At 35.9% G+C, this 19,195-nt stretch overlaps 1 long non-coding RNA gene across 1 annotated transcript in view; it reads right to left on the reverse strand.

Moving 5' to 3' along the window:
- Nucleotides 1–19,195, reverse strand: part of LOC141541216 (uncharacterized) — a 132,260-nt gene that overhangs the window by 30,898 nt on the left and 82,167 nt on the right. Inside the window, exon 2 of the long non-coding RNA XR_012481693.1 lies at nucleotides 5,759–5,927. This is a non-coding gene — a long non-coding RNA (uncharacterized LOC141541216). The remainder of the gene's footprint in view (nucleotides 1–5,758; nucleotides 5,928–19,195) is intronic.

Genomic DNA, 19,195 nt, shown 5'->3' on the forward strand with positions numbered 1-19,195 from the left:
CAAGGTTGAGGTCTCCCACTATTATAGTTTTACTGTCTATTTCTTCTTGCAACTCTCTTAACTTTTCCTTTAAAAAGTTATATGCTATACCACTTGGTGCATATATGTTTAGTATTGATATGGCTTCATTGTTTATGCTACCTTTTAGCAGGATATAGTTTCCTTCCTTATCTTTTAATTAGATCAACTTCTGCTTTTGCTTGATCTGAGATAAGGATGGCTACCCCTGCTTTTTTGGCTTTACCTGAAGCATAATAGATTCTGCTCCAACCTTTTACCTTTACTCTGTATGTATTTCCCTGCTTTAAGTGTGTCTCCTATAAACAACATATTGTAGGGTTCTGACTTTTGATCCAGTCTGCTATTCGTCTCCGTTTGATGGGAGAGTTCATCACATTCACATTTACAGTTAAAATTACTAATTCTGTATTTCCTGCCATCATATTATCCCCAGATTATGCTTTTTTCCCTTGACCCCCCTGAACCCCTTCCCCAATATTTAATTTATAGATCCCACTTGTGATGTGCAGCCCTCCATTTTTAGTATCCCACCCCTCTCCTTCCAAGTCCCTTCCCTTATTCCCCTTTTCCTTTTCCCCTTTCCTCTCTCCCCTTTTAATGAGGTGAGAGAGAATTCTCTGAAAAACAAATATGTCAATTATTTACTCTTTGAGCCTATTCTGATGAGAGTAAGATTCACACAATGTTTCTCCCCCTCTCTAAATTCCCTCAGATATGGTATATTTTCTATGCCTCTTCCTGGGATGTAATTTCCCTCTTTTTATCACTACTTCCCCTTTTTCTGAGACTACCCCCTTCTCTTTACTACTCCCCCCCTTTTTTTAATATCAGTAAAATCAAATTATCCCTGTGGACTTTCTATATATCCACAACAGAGATACAGTTCTCAAGAGTTCTTTTTACCTTTTTCTGTTTCTCTTCAGTCTTGTGGATGTAGATCAAATTTTTTGTTTAAGTCTGGTTTTTTTCTTAGAAACAAATGGAATTCCTCTGTTTCATTAAATGACCATCTTCTTCCATGGAAGAAAATGCTAAATTTAGCTGGGTAGTTTATTCTTGGTTACAATCCTTGATCTTTTGCCTTTCAGAATATCAGGTTCCAGGCCCTTCGATCTTTTAATGTGGAGGCAGCCAAATCTTGAATGACCCTTATTGTGGCCCCTTGATATTTGAATTGCTTTTTTCTAGCTGCTTGCAATTTTTTTTTCCTTTGTGTGGTAATTCTGCAGCTTAGCCACAATATTCCGTGGAGTTCTTTTTTTAGGGTCTTTTTCAGAAGGTGTTTGATGAATTCTTTCAATGCCTATTTTCCCTTCTGTTTCTATTATCTCTGGACAGCTCTCTTTGATGATTTCCTGTAAAATAGAATCTAGGCTCTCTTTTTGGTCATAGTTTTCGGGAAGTCCAATGATCCTCAGATTATCTCTCCTAGATCTATTTTCGGGGTCTATAGATTTTCCCAGTAAGTATTTGACGTTATTCTCCACCTTTTTTTTTTTTTTTTTTTTTTGCTTTGTTTGACTGATTCTTGGGTTCTCAATGAATCATTCATTTCTATTTGTTCCGTCCTGATTTTTAATGAGTTGTTTTCTTCATTCACATTTTTTAGTTCTTTTTGTATATGCCCAATTGAGTTTTTAAATGAATTATTTTGCTCTATTGAATTTTTTTCCATTTCCCTAATTTTTTTAGAGAATTATTTTCTTTTTTCAATTCAGAAATCCTACTTTCTTGACAATTTTTTATCTTTTCCAATTCAGAAATCCTACTTTCCTGTGACTTTTTAACCTTTTCTAATTCACAAATTTTGTTTCCCTGCATCTCCTGTGAATTCTTTATTTTTTCCAACTAAATTTCAGAACATTGTTATTCTCTATCATAGCTTCTCTTTCCTTTCCCCATTTTTCTTCAAACTCTCTTAACTTTTTAATAGTCTCTTCTAGGAGAGAATTATGTGATGTGGGGCAGGTATCATTCCCCTTTAGGCTGTTATCTGCTGACTCTCTGCTATTAACTTCCTCAGGGTTGGATACCCACTCTTTCTCTGTGTAGAAGGAATCAATTGTTCTCTTTAGCTTTTTACTCATGGTTAAAAATCTTTTGGGGTCTGCCCTTGGGGTAAGAAGTTTATTTATTTATTTCTTTACCAGATTTCTCCCAGACTGGATGGATGCAGCGGCCCCTGTGCCTGATCTAAGAGATAGCTCTGTGGGAGAGTTCCTTTCCCCCTCTCTGGAAGTGCCTCAGAGGTGATTAGTATGCCTGCACTGTGAGGGTTGCCCAGTGAAGGACCCTGCTGTGTGTCCTAGAGACTTCCCTGAGGTTTAAGACTGAACAATAAAGGCGACACAAAGCCCAGACAATGTGTCCCGTGGGCCGTGGATATCAACAGCTGACGTGAAAAGCCCCTGCGCTCAAACTGGAAGTGTCTGCCCAGAAACCGCAGTCCCTATTTCAAAGGTTCCACTTCTCTGGGACTTCTGTGGCTAAGTTCCACAGCCTCCAGCCAAGCCCAGCACTATGTGGATTAGATGTTGCCTCAGGCTGTGTCCCCACTGTTCAAGCTCTTAACTACCCCAAGGTGAATCCCTGGACAGCAGAAAGCGTCTGCACAGCCTTGCTGAGATCTGTTAGGTCACTTCTGGATTGGGGTGGTTCTAGTATCTGGCTTTATATTTTAAAGTGGCTTGATTTCTCTTCTGAATTGCTGTTTTATAAGCAGAGAAGAGCTAACAGCCTGTGCCAGATTCTTCTATCTCAGTGGCTTCTCTGATCCCAGAGTTCTCCCCAGCTCGATCGGCGCAGTGTGCTAGCACCTAACTGTCTGTGCTGACCTTTTTTCTTCCTCCCCTGGGAACCGACCTTTTCTGTTGAAACTCCAGATTCTCTTCAGCTGGTAAGTTGTTCTTCCAATCTTTGTGTTTTCTATCAGTCCAGCATTATTTTTGAGGCTGATTTAACTAATTGGTAATGAGGGAAGAAGGGAGCTTACAATCACGTGTATCTTCTCTGCCATCTTGGCTCCGCCTTTCCTTCCTGGTGTTTGAAAGGCTGTGTGGAGTTATCCAGGGGAAAGTAAAGAAATTTTAAAGGCCTAGCTCCATAAAGTTGCTGCTTTTGGTGGATCACACTCAACTGTCTTTAAAAAATGTGTAAGCAATTATTCATGTAAAATCAGTACAACTCCTACCACATGGATGAACAGGGGAGGAAAGGAAGGGGGAAGCAGGAAGGAAGGAAGGAAAGAAAGGAAGGAAGGAAGGAAGGAAGGAAGGAAGGAAGGAAGGAAGGAAGGAAGGAAGGAAGGAAGGAAGGAAGGAAGGAAGGAAGGAAGGAAGGAAAGAAATGTGAGGGAAAGGAGGAAAGAAATCTGAGAGGAGGGAGGGAGAAAGTATCAAAAGGAGGGAGGCAAGGAAGGAAAGAGGGAAGGGTGGGAGAAGGGAGGGAAGGAAGAAAGAAAGAAAGGAAAAAAATAGAATCAGGTAATAAGAAAGAAATATGAAGAAAATCCTGAAATCAAGCTTTTGTCAGGGACCAGAAGACTTAGTCCTTCCATTCAAGGAACACTTAGATTTAGAACTTACTAAGGGAGAAAGCTCTGGGAACAAGGACAAGAGTTGCCTGGAAAACTTTGGAGAAGGACCATATGAGCAATTGTCTATCATCCAGGCCATTATGCTTTCCTGAAGATGAAAGGAAAAAAGATGATGCTCTAGGTAAATTATTGACAAATGGAATTTGGGGTTTCTAAGCACTGCAACAAATAGCCCCATACTTCAAATATTGATCCAGACCTATTGAAAGCTATATCCTATGGCACAATCTTCAATTTCAAATGCTCCTATTTACAACAATAGTCAGCTAAATTTGCTCTAAGATATCTTCTATGTATTAAATGTATGTGGGGTAAATAAATGACAAAAAATAATCCTAAAACTTGTAGGAATCTTGAGGAACCATCCAGTCAAGTGCTTTAATTTTTTATTTTTACTTTCTTTTTTTTTTTTTGCACATTTGAAATTTATGTCATTTTACAATTGTCCAGAAAAATCAATTATTTCAAAACTAATTTTATTCTTCACATATTTTTTATTCTATGACCTATATTAGTATACCTGTGGTCTTCCCACAGCTCGTCTATCATTTGATTTATTTTTTTGTCAAAAAAAAATTCATTTTGTTATCTTTGTTATTCTGATAGAGTGAGGTAAGACCTCAAATTAACTTCCTTTTTCTACCTATGAGAAAATTGAAGCATGTAGAGGGAACGACTTGACTCAGAGCTGTGATCTGAACTCAAGTTTCCCAACCTAGTTGTTTGGAAACCTATTGAGTTTCCTAATCTAAGTTCAATATGAAAAAGATTCCACTACACAGCGGGAAAAAATGTGCTCAAATAGTTATTACACAGAAGGCTAAAGTGAATCATTTTCAGGTAAGAGAAAATTCTCAAGAAACACAATATCAGAAACTCCCAATGCCAGAGTTGAGAGCGACTTCAGAGGTCATCTTGTCTAAATTGTGCTTGGCCAAGAATCTTCTCTCAATATCTCTGAAAAAGGGTCAAATACCTTTTCTTGGAAATCTCCAGTGATAAAGAGCCTAAACCCTCCTGAACTTGCCATTTTATTTTTTGTTGTCAGTCCAGACATGGTCAACTCTTTGTGATATTTGGGGTTCCTTGGCAAAGATATTGGAATGCTTTGTCATTTCCTTCTCCATTTCATTTTACAGATGAGAAACTGAGGCAAAAAGGATGAAGTCATTTGTTCAATGTTATGAAGATAAAAAGAGTATGAGGTCAGAGTGGTCTGGTTATCTATCCACTGTGTGGATGCTAAGTATAGCTACCCGGTGGCTGTAATTGCCGGTCAAAAGCTGCCTTTCTGCAGCTTCTATCCATTGTTCTAAATTCTACCCTTAGGCAGAAAAAATGTCTAATCAGAATAATACCCAAACCAGCTTTCAAACTCTAGATTACTTTCTCAGAAACAAGCTACCTCTTACAGTTGTGGGTACCCTATGGGATTTATAGATTAGTCTCTTTTCTACTAACATCAGCCCTTTCTCTGATACTGTCTCCCTCTCCCTCTATTCCCCACCACCACCACCAATGAAAGGGACTTGTGACATTTAAAGTCGTGCAACGGATAAAAGTGCTAAGCCTGGTGTCAGGCTTGAACTCTTCCTGAGTTCAAATACAGCCCCAAGACATTTACTAGCTGTGTGACCCTATGAAAGTCATTTAATCCAGTTTGCCTCGATTCCTCATCTATAAAATAAGTTGGAGAAGGAAATGGCAAACCACTTTAGTGTCTTTGCCAAGAAAACCCCATATGAAAATAAGAAGTCAGACAAGATTAAAAAATAACTGAACAAAGCTTGTACAGAGGGATGTTTCAAAGATATGACAAGAGCAATTGTACATTTTTCCCTTGTACCTCAGGGCAAACTCAACTATACTAGCATGGTTTCTGGGAAGAATAGGCTCAAAACTTAGTTCTCTTTGGGGGTAAGCTGGATCCAACTGGTAGCTGATTGTTATATTTTCAATGTGAACATTTATACCTTAGAAATTGGCAGATACTACAAGTGCTTATTGTTTTATTAATTTCTAGACTTAATGAAGAAATAGACGAAAATATTGATAATGGAGATTAAACTGAAAAATGTGTCCTACATATATTTTTCCCCAAAGTGCTTGTTATTAAAAGTTTACCTATAGCAATAGTCTCACCAAGTTCATGTCCATATCAGTTTCCACTGAACTGATTACTCCATAGATTGCTCCTACTTTCTTGCTTCATCAGTGCTGCCTGGCTGCAAAACCCAGTGAGCATGCTGACTTTCTGAATTCCTGTGGCTCAGTCTCTGGAGTTTCAATTAGAAAATACTATTCCTTTCACCTGGAATGAAAAAAAAAATGTCAGCAGAGGCCCAGTAGATAGACACCTCTGTCATTATGATTTTCCCTGAATGAAGTAAATTCTCATAGCCTCATCACATATATTCTAAACATACATTCCATTTTATTAGTCCCCAAAAATGGAAACTGGGTGATTCTTTTCAAATCAGTCTCTAAGTGAAGCTTCTGACATATATTTGTGGTGTGAACCTGGGCAAGTCACCTAATCTCTCAGTGTTCCAGGAAAGTCTTTTAAGAGAGTAAGTTTCAGGACAGTCTGGACCAAAAAAAAAAAAAAAGAAGAAGAAGAAGTAAAGATATAAATAGGATCAGATTGCAGGTGCTGGAAAAAACCCAAGGACAGCGTGAAGTATGGAAAACCTCCCATTGGTGAGGCTCCAGCCAGCTCTCACATTTACTTGGTGATCACTGTCAGGAATCATCTTTGAGTGAGAACGACAAGCATACAGCATCTTCTCCTAATGAGGGATGGGTTGAACCAACAATTTACTACCACCCTTTACGTGGTACATATCTTGTTGAATGAAGTCCTGTTATGCTCCTGATATGTCTGACACATGATTTAAATTATTTTTGTCCATGGTTCTTTGTTGTTCACTTTTTCAGTTATGTCTGACTCTTCATGGAGTTTTCTTGGCAAAGATACTGGACTGGTTTGCCATTTTCTTCTCCAGCTCATCTTACAGATGAGGAAACCAAGACAAACAGAATTGAGTGACTTGCCCAGGGTCACATAGTAAATGTCTGAGGCTAGATTTGAATTTGGAAAGATGAGTCTCCTGACTCCAGGTCTAACAATCTATCCATTGAGCCACCTAGCTACCTAAAGATAAATTAATTTTAAAAAAAAATCTTAATATTTTATTGCCTCCTTAAATTCTTACTTTATTTTTAGTAAAAGAGCTCTTCATTTTCCTACGATGCAGCACCCAAGTTTTGTCAGATCATCCACAAATTCCCTTTTAGTAACTGTCCTGAATTTGCATGATATAACCAAAACACTAATATTGATAAGGTAAGGTTTAAATCATCATAAAATTATTGAATTTATGGGATCATAGACTTAGAATTTGGAAAGACCTTATCTAATTCACTGATTAAACATGAGGAAACTGAGTCCTAGGGAAATTGGGTAACCTGCCCAAAATTATGCAAGAATTAAGTACCAGAGGCAGGATCTGAACAGGGGTGTTTAATCTCAGAACTTTCCAATGTCCTATTCACATGTTGATTCCCATTATATACTTACTTGAGTTTACCCATTTGCCTTCCCTCCTCTCCCTCAATGGTATACCTCCTCTGTAAGGAGGGTATATTTCCTACATATATGGGAGGGCCCTATACTCTTAATTGGTAAGAATTTCCCTTTATTTAAACTTCACAGAAGCCTGCCATGTTTCACTTGGTCCATCTTCCTACTATTGATTAGGATATGTCAGTCATTGCTTTATGATTACTCATTTATTCAGTGATTTTTGATCTCCTTATTAGACTTTAAGTTTCTTAAGAATGGGATTTGTCATGCTTTTTTTTTTGTTTATCTTCAGCTGCTTTTGTGTTACCTTTTGGTTACATACACATACTGCCCAATAATCAGTCAACAAGTATTTATTGAATACATACTACATGCTAGGAACTGGAGATAGTTTTATACATACACACATATATATATGTATATGTACATATATATGTATATGTATCCACACACATATATACACACTGATAATCAGTCAAAAAAGTATTTATTGAATACATACTATATGCTAGGTATGGGAGGTAGTTTATATATACATGTACGTATATATACACATATGTACCTACAAGAGTCAACAAGTACTTATTGAATACACACTATATGCTAAATACTGGAGATATGTATGTATATATACACAAACATGTGTGTGAATACATATGTATGTATATGTATACACATATATATGAAACAATCCTACTTTCAAAAAGTATATTAACTCCTTAGCAATTTTTTTCATTCATTTATAGCTGCCATACAATTGTTCTAATATCTTTTTAGTGATGTTTTCATAGATCTTAGTCTGAGTTCTAGAAATAACTGAAAATGGAAAAGAAGGAAGATAATATTTTGTGGAAATGTCAGCCTGTTTCAAGTCCTTTTCTAGTTGGGCAACTATTATATAAACTATGACAAAAATGTGAAGGTCGTTCTCAAATGAAAGAACCTTGGTCTTTGCTATTTGTCATTTTCTGTCTCTGCTCAAGTCATGAAAGTAGATGGTCTCTTTTCGAGTTTAACCTTGGACAAATAGTTTCATCCTTCATTTCTCCTGGTCAGTGCTCCTCCTCCCTAGTGAGTCATCATGTACTCAGTCAACCTTTCAAAGTACAAAAGCAAACTTTACTATTGTGTGAAATTGGGTTCCAATTATGCAAAGGGGAATAAATTATAACAAATTTTACACAAATCAGTTGCAAAGTCCAACCTTTATTCTACTCAACTAGAAATCCATATTTCCTTTTCATTCTCACTATAACAATATCTCTCTGCCCATCATCGCTGTGGGGAGCAAGGTCCTTTCTCATAGTTTTTTAAAAAGACAACACCAAGATTTGATCTTAAATTCTTCTTCTCAAAGTTCCTTGATACCAGTACTTGTGTTTTCCATTCCTTCTAAAGCCTATTCCTATAATCTATTGAATATGTCATTTTTGGGAGGGAGCTACTCAGCTTAGGTCAACTTAAAAATTGCTCTTATTTTCAAACAAATCTCTTATGATTTCAACTTTCTCAGCTTTATCTCCTGTCTTTAATTCATTCAAAAATGTTTTTTTTAAAACATTGACTAGATTTCCCTCCCCTCATCCATTCTCTCCAAAAGTGATTCTTTGTAACAGAGAATTTTGATTTGTATATATTTTAAAAGTGTCTACTAGTTTAAAATACAATGTTGGGTTCTAGGGATACAAAGATGAAAAATGAAACAGGCCCTGCCAATCAAGAGTTTACATTCTATTAGGTTCCTACTTCCTGCTCCTAAGCCTTATAAACTTCAGGTTGTCTTTTCAAACATTATTTTGTCTAGAGACAGAGTCCATCAATCATTTAGCATTTATTAAGCAACTATTATGTGCTATTAGTTATTTCCTAATTAATACATTCATTTTGTTTCTAATTCTTTTCCAATTTCCCCATATTTAACCAAAATAGTTTTAAATTTTTCTCATGTTCTCTTGTAGAATAGATGGAAAGATATAGATGAGATCATAGTATGACAAAATGTATTTGGAGTTGGTTGAATGATATGTTTGTTTGTTTGTTTTTTAATGGCTCAATTCACTTTGAAACAAGGTCTTATTTTGAGTTCTTTGGTCTGTATTCCTTAACATTTTTGATATGACTTTGGTATGTTTTATCAAATTTGAAGATGATACAAATTTAAGGGGGAGAGCTCACATATTGGATGACTGTCAGAATTCAAAAAGGTCTTGAAAGGTCAGAGCTTTGTACTAAATAGGAAAACATATAATTTCAAAAGAATATATGTAAGTATTATACTTAGGTTAAAAAATTCAATTTTACAAGGAAAAAGAGAGAAACTTAGTAAGCAGTTTGTCTGAAAATAGATGTAGCTTTTTAATGGACTGCAGGCTCAATATTAGCCAGTTAAGTAGTCTAATAGTTAGAGTGCCAACTTGGAGTCAGGAAGACCTGAGTTCAAATCTAGCCTCAAATATTTATGAGCTGTAAGACCCTGGGCAAGTTACTTAATCCTATTTGCCTCAATTTCTCATCTGTAAAAATGACCTAGAGAAGAAAATGTCAAACCACTCCAATATCTTTGCCAAGAAAACCCCAAATGAGGTCACAGAGTTGGACACAACTGAAACAATTAAACAACAACAACAGAGACCAATATTAGTTTAACAGCATGATATGGAAACTTAAAAAGCTAATGTTAACTTTGGGTATATTTTTAAAGGAATAAAACCAGGATTGTGTTTATGGATATTTAACAACTGGATTTCTAAGGCAAAAAAATATGTGCTTGACATATTTTAAAGTTTAATCTGAATTCTAAACATTTTCTCCATCAGTTTCTTAAGAATAGCCAATCAACAAAACAAAAAATCAAGTTCTGATTTGTCAACTTAGCCAATTTCTCAATTGTAAATGCTCACACTGAAAACTTAACAATCAGCTCTCAAGTTAGTTTAAAACTGGCTCTGGCACACCCTTGAATATCTCCCAGGAATAAGAAGGTAATAGAACTTCTGTACTCTGCCTGATCAGAATACTTCTAGAGGCTTATATACAGTTCTAGCCATCATGGTTTAAATTGATAAATGATAGCATCCAGAAGAGAATAGCCAGCAAGGGAAATGGCCTCAAGTTCCTGTTATATAGAAATTGGTTTAGCAAAATTGGGACTTTTTAACCTGGGAAAAAGAAATTTCAGGAGGCTCATCATGAGAAGTATCTCCAAGGATTTGAAAGACTGTCACATGGAAAAAGAATTACACTCATTTTGTTTGTACTCTAAGAAAAGAACCAAGAATAAAAGTTGCAAAGAGGCAGGTTTAGACTTGCTCTCAGATCAATTAGAATTATGCAAGAGTTCAATGGTTGCCTCAGGAGATAGTGGATGACCACTTATTGAGGATGTTCAAGTGAGTACTCTTTTTCAATGATTGGTTTCACTGAATGGGAAACCACACAAAGAGGTATGGAAAAATTGGGACACTAATTCACTAGTGGTAGAACTATGAACTCATTCAATTATTTTGGAGAACAATTTGGAATTACATCCTAAGAGTCAAAAAACCAAGTATATCTTTTGACCCAGCAATACCACTATTAGGTCTGTTTCCCAAAAGGACTAGGAAAAAAGAAAAATAACTTTGTGGTGGCAAAGAACTAGAAATTGAGGGGATGCCTGTCAATTGAGGAATGGCTAAATAAATTACAGTATATGATTCTAAGAGAATACTATGTATTGTAAGAAATGATGAGCTGGTTCATTATAGAAACATGTAGAAAGATTCACATGAAATGATAAATAAAATAAGCAAAATGAATGTTGTGCACAGGAATAGCAGTATTGTTCAAAGAACAATTCTCAATAACAAAATAATTTTGAGTATATAAATATTCAGATCAACTATAAAGGACCTATGAAGGAAGTTGCTGTCCACATCCTGAGAACTATTAAATAAAAGTATGTATAGTATGATGTGTATATATTTATATATTTATTATATATGTACATATATTCATATATATTACTTCCCTACAGTAAGGTTGGGGTAGAAGGAAGAAAAAAGTGCACAACAGAAAACAAAACAAAACAAAAACTTTAAAAGGAGGAACAGAAAAGCAAGTCAGCTTTTAAAATGAAAACCTATTTACACAGGTTTTCAAAAACAAGCAAACAAATAATGTGAAATGAAAATTCATGATTTCATTTTGAAATCTTATATTGTGCTGTGGACATGGAAATTTTCTCCTTTTTGGGTTTTCTTTTTTGTATTTAAGTTCAAAATGAATAAAGTTTTTTAAAATGATTTTGTCCATACTACATTTATCTTAAAGTGTTGAATAATATTTCAAGTAACTAGATATTAATGTTTTGAAATTTAATACATAATACCTCATATATACATAGATATATGCCATATGAATATATAATACATACATACATGTATATAAGTGTGTAGATATATGTATATGCATATACAAATAATATATTGTAGAATGTGTCTAGAAAGCTGATTTCAGAGTAGTGAATATCTGGTTTCAGTCTTGCCTCTAATACTCACTAACTAGCCATGTTACCATGGCAAGGAGCTTAGCTGCTCAGTGCTCTGGCAACTAATTTCTTATGTCACTAAGTTACAAAGCAGTTGTTGATCTTCACTAGAGAAGTATTTTCCATAATGGGAATTTCTTGTACTAATAAAATCACAGATGTGGATGAAAGAAAGTATGTATACATGTGTATGTTGAGAGACAGATGGGGGGGGAGAAGGGGGAGAGGGAGGAGAGAGAGAGAGAGAGAGAGAGAGAGAGAGAGAGAGAGAGAGAGAGAGAGAGAGAGAGAGAGAGAATTGCAGACCCAGAATTGAGTAGAAGAGTGAGCTGGATCACATTTAGAAAAATGCACGGTCTATTTCAATTATTTCCAAACTGTTCACTGGTACCAAAAAAAAATCCATCTTTGTACCCAATATTGTCCTATTCAGAGCACCTCCCATGACACAGTATATAGAAAGCTGACTTTAAAGCCAAGAATAGCTACATAACTAGCATCTATAGAATGTAATAATAAATTATATGTATAATGCATAATTATATCTATATATTTATATATATAGATATAATTATTGTCTATATAATAAATAATAAAGTATAGAATACTTTATATATTATATAATGCATAGAGCATTTTATACTTTATAAAACATTTGCAGAGCTTTGCATTCTTTCATTTGATTTCACAACAATCCTGGAAGGTAGGTGTTACTAACATCTCCATTTACAATGCAAATTTAAAAATAAGATAGTATCTGTTCTCAAGACACTTATTTTCTGTAGGGGGAGACAACCTAATTATATAAATATATATACCAAGTATGGAAAAACAAATAAGTAGAATGTAATTTCAGGTATAATAGTATTGATAGTTGAGGAAAAGGCTTAGAATGTGGTGCTTAAATTGCAGTTGAAGGAAACTAAGGATTCTAAGTGAATATTAAGGGAGAAGATGAAGGAAGAGAGAGAATTTGGAATTGAAAATAAAAATTAAAAACAAACCAAAAAAACTTAAACATAAGGGAAACTTGTATAGAAGCATGCAGAGTGATGGCTTATGGAATATGAAGAACTTTTGATATGATAAAAAGTTTGAATGATAAAAAGAGCTGATGAAGAATAATATGTAAAAAGCCCAGAAAAGTATATTGGAACCAGGTTAGGAAATACTTTAAATGCCAAACATGAGAATTTGTATTTGATCCTAAAGTTAATAATAGAAAGACATTGGAGTTTATTGAGCAAGAAAATGACACAGTGAGCCCTGTGCTTTAGGAATATTACTTTGGCAGTTGTGTAGAGGATGAATTGGAGAATGAGAAAAATTTTGTAGCAAAGTTGACAAATAGGAAACTATTTCTTTTTTTTTTCTTATTAAAATTTTTTTTCTAATTGTTTTGGTCAGTGAAAATCTACTTTTTTGTCTTCCTACCCCACCCCATTCCCGTTTGAGAATACAAGAAAAAAAAAAACCCAATATATTATAATCAATCAGAACAAATGCTCATATTAACCATCATCAAAAAAATTTTTTCCTCATTCTAAATTCTAAGTTCTTCACCTGTATATCATGAGGTGAATAGCATGTTTCGCCATTAGTTCTCTGTAATTGTGATTCATCAATATGCTAATAAGTGATCAACACAATAGTATTCCATGATATGTATACATATACACACACACACATATATATAATGTATACAATTACATTTTATTTTTTCTCAATTACATGTAGACAAAAATGTTAGCATTCTTTTTAAAATTGATTTTCCCCAATTATACATAAAAACATTTTAATATTTTTTAAAAAAATTTGAGTCCTCTCCCCAATTCTATATAAGTTATATGTGAACAATCATTAACACTCATTTTTTTTAATATTTTGAGTTAGAAGTGTATTTCTATAGTTTAGGTAAAGAGAAAACAGAAAAATGTGAGATAGGTTATGAAGAAATCAACAATTCTTGGAAACTAATCAGATATGGGAGATCATGGAGACTGAGCCTGCAAGGATAATTCCAAAGGTGAGAGTTTGGATGACTGGCAGGATGCTGATGTCCTCAAAAGAAACTGAGGAATTTGGAAGAGGCAGCTTTCTGTTCATTGAAGGACACAGAAAGTAAACATATATGGCATCAGGACTCTTCTGACTTGAACTTCTCTTCAGAAAAGTAACCCATGTGAGGCACCATAATCTGTCTCAATTGAGATGGGGAGTGAGGAGGGAACATGTCTGTAGCTGCTAAATGCCTCTGTATCCTTACCACAGAGTAACTGCTCCTGTCAGTGACTTACAAGCATCTTATTTTGTCCCTAAATTGAACTTAAATTAAGAGGATATTTCTCTTATATTAAATGAGCAAATAGTCACATAAGGAAAAAAAGGTATGAAAGATAGATATACTGAATTTTTTTTTTATGAGACAATTGGGGGTAAGTGATTTGCCCAGGATCACATAGCTAGGAAGTATTAAGTGTCTGAGACTAGATTTGAACTCAAGTCTTTTTGACTTAAGGACTAGTGCCTATCTACCTGCTGTCCTCCTGAGCTTTTTTAAAGAGGGTTTTGAAATACTTGCTCTTATATCACTTACTTTTCTATTTTCTCTTCTCCCTTTCCCAAAGAACCATTCCTTTTCTCCAGACCAAATGATGGCTTTGTATTGTGTGGGGTTGGGGGAGAAAGAGAACCAACTTAATACTCAAGATACCCATCTGTCTCACCTTATTTTCATTATATGACTATAATATAATCATATGTGGCTATATATAGATATATACTCTAGGTGGGGTGGAGGAATCATTCACCCAGATGACATTTTCTAAGTGAACATGAAGTGAAATAATGTGAGGACATAGTGAAGAGCAAAACACCCAGCCCTCTATAAGATCAACAGGAATATCTGGGAAAAGATGAACAGAAATATTTAATCCAATGCAATATTTAAGCTGATTCAAAACAAAAATGAAATCACTAATGAAAAAAATAGTCAAAAGTGCAGAAACTGGGCAAAAAAATAGCTTGAAGATTTAGACCATGAGTTGTGGGAATGCAAATAGGTTGATGTCTCATTAGAAGCAAAACTCAGAGTCTGTGATCCTTAAACCTCACGTACATGAAAATATTGCCAATTTATTCTAACTCATTTAAACAAGTTTGTCTCTACCACAAAGAAAAACTAAATTGCTATGAGGTTGAAAGCTACAATACCAAATCTCCTTAAATAGAAGGATATGGAAAATTTTCCACATGATATAATTGGTCTAGTATGTCCACCTTGGTGAGCTGGCTAACCCACTAAAGCTCTTGTTTCTGATGAATGAATGTTCGTGGAAATTCAAGAATGACTTTGGAATGGAACCACCCTCATTTAATTATGGCAAAATGGATTATGAAAATCACAGGGCTCCTCTTTAGAGGAGGAGTACCATGAATTGAATGCAGATGCTATTTTATTATATAAGTTGCATGTCTCTTTTCAATGTTTTATCTGAGAAATTTTCTTCACAAATGGAATCTATTATTTTTCCTTTCACAAAGTTCCTTTTTTTGTCTCTTTCAGTAAACACATATGAGAAGACTGGTAACTTACCATTAATAGCACCAATACTTTGGTACTGTCATAAAGGAAAATTCATGTTTTAAGATCAGAGATTCTTTAATTAAAGTAACAACAATGAAGAGGTAAGACGGGTACTTTTCTCTGTTTCTGATCTGAAGGTATTAGGACATTTAGAATTATTATGTCTTCTCATCGTGGAAAGGGGTCTTTGAGATCATTAGGCCCACTGCCCCCTCATTTTATAGATGAAGAAACTGAAGCCCAGGGAAAGAGCTAGAACATGGTTTTCTGGACATCCAAGTCTCTATTCTATATTTGCCTACTTCAAAATGTCAGAAATAGAAAGGACCTCAGCAATCATATGATTTAATCTTGGTTATGATATCAGTACCCCATGATTCTTTTTAAGGTAGGTAATATATTTTGTTGCATCCAATTTACTAAAGGTAAGCTGGAGTCTTGGTTCTGAGATCACTATTCTAATTATTATACTTCCTTCTTTTAAAGCTAGTCATGAGCTCTGTATTCCAGATTGAAAGACAAGTTTTGATGACTGGTTGGCCCTGTCAAGGAAAAGAAATTGACAAGGTTCCTGATTTGCCACCTGCTGTATTCTTAGATGGCATCCCACCTGCAACTTTAAAACCTTCTCCCTCCACCTGATTCCATTATATTGTATCATCTTAGTTCAATTTAAGCATCATTGATTGACTGCCTACTATACTCAAAGAGAGACAATAAGGCATAATGGCTAGACAGCTGACTTTAGAGTCCAGAAAGCATGGGTTCAAGTGCCTCATTTCACAATGTGACTCTGTCTAAGACTATAACTTCCAGAGAAGATGCTAACCTTCATTGGTGGATGGAATTTCCAAACTTGGGAGTTCTTTTTACCAATGAAATCTAGTCTCTACTCCTATCCCTGTGTTCAATACAGTCCTCTAAGAACTGGAGATGTGTGTGTGTGTGTGTGTGTGTGTGTGTGTGTGTGTGTGTGTGTGTGTGTAGGGGGAATCCCCTACCTTATCAGCCTTTGTCAAGAATGTGTCAAAAATCCTATAATTTATCACTCACTTAACAAGACTAGAACATTTTTTAATTCAATGAAAAGTATTTAAATAAAAGGCAGTTGCCCTCTGTAACGAGCTGTCGTCTCCAGAAGCTGCTGGATCGCTCTCTGGGAAGAGATCTGCTGTGTCTACTCAAATCTCTCCGACAGATTCTTCTTCCTGTAACGAACCGTTGTCTCCAGGCAGTTGCTGTTAACTCTTGTCCAAAGAAGTGACTTCCCTTCCTGCAGAGAGCCCCGTCAGGCCTGATGCAATTCAGAGTCTTCTCCTCTTCCTGGATTGCTGTCCTCTTTATCCTCCCAGAGAATGGGCGTGGGATAATGCAAGGGCTTCTGGGAAGAACCACTTCAGCCAATGGGCTTGCTCCTTCTACCAAGTCAACCTGAGTTCTCACCTTGTAACTATCCAGACAACCTCAGTTCTCACTTAGTAATCCTAACATCTCCCCCTTTCTTTTGATTTAGAACATAGGACAGTCATGACCTTGAAACATAAATCCATCAATATGGGAAGTATTACAGATAATTACATAAATTACATAAGCACATAGTAACATAGTAACATAACACATGCTAGAAGTATATAACATAATCATAATCAAATAATCATAAATTGAAAATTTATAAATGTCCATAAGTCCATTGTCCATTAGTCTCATCTTGTGTGAGGAAGTCCAATGATTCCTGCTGGTTTTTAAAGTTCTTTAATAGTCTTCTTATTATCCATGCTCTTTCAGTGTCAGATGTTTCTTAGATCTTCTCCTTTATTTTGAGGTTTTTCTCTTTTTCTGTCTCTCTCTGATGGATAAGGCGAATATGACTCGTTGGCAATGATCTGATTCCTTCTCCTGCTGAAGAAATACAAGCAAACCCTCTCTCCCAGGCAGTTAACCTATCTAATTTCCTTCTATTTATCACTTTCTAAATCTCTTCTCATCATCTGACAATTACATTGGAGTTGTTTGCACTGGGCACAGCCCTGTTGGTTTAAAAGGCCTGTATTCTCCCCAAGTGTAATCCATTTTTGCAATCTGATTGCCTTTTGACTGACTTATCAGGTAATCCCTTTCTGCCATGTGATTGCTTTTCTGCTGGTTGATTAAATCAGAGTCCTGGCCTTCTAAAGGTTCTTTGGGTGTAGCATTAGCTGCCATCATGCCCCAAGTCTTTTTTGCCTGGGGCCCTGGATCTGGGCCCCTCATCCTATTTCCCTGAATTAGTTTACACTCTGATGCCCAATGGAGTCCTCTGTTGCATTTTGGACATGGGGTTTTAGGTCTTCTCTCACCCTGTCTTCTCACTGTAATTCCATATCTACACTGAGCTCTTAGATGTCCAATTTTTCCACATTGAAAACATCGCCGAGTTTCTCTAGAAGGCCCTTGCCAGGAGGGACCCTGTCTTTCCACATTCATCATTGTCCGGGTGTAAAAAGCATTTGTTCCCACTGTAGCACAGCGTCTTATGATCTCCTCTAAAGGAGCATCTTTGTCTAACCCCCATATAATTCTTTTGCAAATTTCATTGGCATTTTCCTTAGCCAGATGTCTGGTCATTATTTCTGTAGCTGAATTTTCTCCAATAGTTCTTTTAACAGCAGTTTGCAAACGTCCCACAAAATCTGCAAAAGGTTCATTGGGACCTTGCTGTATTTTAGTGAAAGCCTCTCCACGATCTTTCTGTCCAGGAAGGACACCCCAAGCTTTTATTGCAGCCTTAGCAATTTGTTCATATATTGTCATGGTATAATTAATCTGTTCCGAATTCTCTCCATATTGACCTTCACCAGCTAAGTGCTCAAAAGTGAATTGTGTGTTAACTCCTATTTCCAAATTGCATCTGACTTGAATTTTACATAATTCATGAAATTCCGCAAGCCATAATAAATTTTCTCCAGGCTCCAGACATGTCCTTGCTATGGATTTCCAATCATTCGGGGTTAGGACTTCATAAGACAAACCATCTAGTAACATTTTGACATAAGCTGATGTAGCCCCATAAAGGGTACAACCTTTTTTCAAATCCTTAATTGTATTCAAATCTAAAGGTGCATATCTTCTCCTTTTTTTTACCTACAGAGTCAGTATTTTCAATCACAGGATATGCATGTATAAAATCACTTATATCCTGTCCTTCTCTCTTAGCTTTAACCAATGCTTTTTCTAATCTTGTCATAGGCTTAGGCTTCTTCACAGGCAATTCTGTTTGTGTTTCTGCCTCTTCCCCTCTTTCTTCCTCCATCTCTGAAGGTGGGGTTGATGTGGGCCTGTCAATAATCTGTTCTCTAGGCAGGGTTGAAGCTTCTTCAAGAGAATCATACCATAATTCCTCATTTAAATCCTCTTGCTCTAGGGAAAGATCTTGATCTTTCCTTTTTTCCTCACACTTCCTCCTCTGTTCATTTTTAGAACTTTTCCTTCTCCTACAACTTGCTTGATAGTTTAAGGCTAATTGAACTATGTTGTAGATATAAAATACTTCTGCAGAAATTGAACGAGGCCCATTTTTTGCTTGAAATTCTTTCATTTCATATCCCACTAGCTTCCATTTATCTACATCTATCTTTTCTTCCTCTAAGAACCAAGGAGATGTGCGTCTTAATGCAGCCAAGAGTTTAGCAATCTGTACCCAGGTTACAAGTAAACTCTGCTCCTCAATTATGTTGATTATACTCTCTATAGTACCACTCCTGAATGGGGGTGGAGCTGAGGTTTCTTCTGGGGCTGGGGATGAGTCGGCTGAGGTCCAGGGATTGAATATAGCTAACATCTGCCCCATTTCAGCTATAAGAGATTCCTGGTTTAGCCCTTAACAAGTTAAGTTCCTTATTT

This window comes from Sminthopsis crassicaudata, chromosome 4 (genome assembly GCF_048593235.1).
Source record: "Sminthopsis crassicaudata isolate SCR6 chromosome 4, ASM4859323v1, whole genome shotgun sequence".
Lineage (NCBI taxonomy): Eukaryota > Metazoa > Chordata > Mammalia > Dasyuromorphia > Dasyuridae > Sminthopsis > Sminthopsis crassicaudata.